Raw genomic sequence first — 1,703 nt, forward strand, 5'->3', positions numbered from 1 at the left:
TGGTTAGGTCTCCGACTTTCATTGAACTTATGCCTCAGACTGTGCTTCACAAGTGTTTCTCCACATCCCGCCTGACCCAGGTGTGACAGGGTGGATAAGTGGGCTGGACTTGGGTGCTTCTCTTCCCTTGTGTCAAGTAGGCTCTTGGGGCAGGGGGGAGCAATTTAGGAACTAGGAAAACAGTGACCTTAAATGCAGAACTTGTTAAGCACAGAATGCTCTGGCGTATTCCAAATGGTTACTTTTCCCCTCTCCCTGTCAGAAGAATGAGGGGATGCTTTTTGTTTTTCAGTATTCATTATGAGAACTTGGTTGCGCTCCTGGAGGCAAAACTCAGAGAACTGTGGGTACCTGCCCCCCGTGAATGGGTCCTCCTGGGGTTTTTAACGCTCAGACTCATCCACACTCAGCCTCCAGCAACTGTTCAACTCGAGTTTAGGTTTTTATACCCCAGCACTAGTTCCCACAGAGGTTTCTGCTCATGGGTTTCTGCTTCAGTAAGTTGTGTTCCTCTGAATTTGTCTTTCTTTCTAATTTTGGAGCAGTATTTTTTTCCCTGTGACCTCACTTCTCTGACAGATCTAAAAAGACATGTGGATTTTTCAATGTTCAGCTTAATTTGTTGTTAGGATAGGTTGATGATTCCAAGTTCCTTACATGCCACACCAGAAATTGAACTCTCTTTTTGTACTATTTTTAAAATTTTTACCTAGTCTCTTGCTTGGATTCTTGCTATTGAACTGTATTATACCCAAAGCTATAATTCCATGGAGTGGGCTGGTTTGAGAGAATGAAGCTTTATAGTTTTAGAGAAGCAGAGACCAGTTAGAGAAAAAGGGTCCTGGGTTTGAGTATTCCTCATCATCTTTGGTAATTTGGTGGCACATGCCACCATGTAATCCCAGGGACTTGGAAAGCTGAGGCAGGAGATTGTAAGTTCGAGGTCAGCCTCAGCGACTTAAGAAACCCTGTCTCAAAATAAAAAGCAAAAAGAGCTGAGGAGGTATGAGAATATAGCTTAGAGGTTCAATGCCCAGGACCAAAATTAATTAATTAATTAGATTAAATAAATAAGGATGCATAAAAATATAACTTAAAAACAACTTATTTCTGGTATTTGTAAATTGACTTTTTAAGTTTCTACAGACCTCATTAAAACAATGTCAGATCCTTCTGTGGTTCCTAAGTGTGATGATAGGGGTTTCATGTTATTGTGAAATGTGCTTCTCTCAAGCTTTGTTTTGTTATCAGCACATCATCTGTCTGATGTGAATGTAGGCAAAACCCAATAAAAAATAATGTCAGTCCTCTGCCTAAAATTTCCTGTGACACTCCTTAACTTAAATAGCAAGCTGACTGTCGCCAGTCTTTTCAGTGTGTCTCTATTCCCTTCCTCATGCCCTCAAATGAGCCCCACTAGACTACTTCATGTTTCTAAAACATGCCATCAATATTACCATCAGTGTTAAAATAGTTACCTAAAATAGATATAGTTTCCAAACATTTCTGATATTAATAATTAAACAAATTAAAATAGTTTCCAAACGTTTCTGATATTAATAATTAAACAAAGAGTAAATTTAATTTTTAAGTGTATAATGCTGTTTCTTGAGGAAAAGTCACTGTAAATTGTGAGGACTAAGTAGATTTGTGGATATTCTGTAGGACATATCTAAGTATTTTCATAGTCTATAGGAGTTAAG

The 1,703-nt window shown here is 38.6% G+C and overlaps 1 non-coding gene across 1 annotated transcript; it reads left to right on the top strand.

The window, feature by feature from the left end:
* The first annotated feature begins 1,167 nt into the window (after positions 1-1,167).
* On the top strand, positions 1,168-1,269 carry LOC114098925 (small nucleolar RNA U13). Its single transcript, XR_003583813.1, has one exon. It is a non-coding gene; the product is annotated as a small nucleolar RNA U13 (small nucleolar RNA).
* Positions 1,270-1,703: the final 434 nt, after the last annotated feature.

The sequence above is a fragment of the Marmota flaviventris genome, chromosome 10 (genome assembly GCF_047511675.1).
Source record: "Marmota flaviventris isolate mMarFla1 chromosome 10, mMarFla1.hap1, whole genome shotgun sequence".
In the NCBI taxonomy this organism is placed as follows: Eukaryota; Metazoa; Chordata; class Mammalia; order Rodentia; family Sciuridae; genus Marmota; species Marmota flaviventris.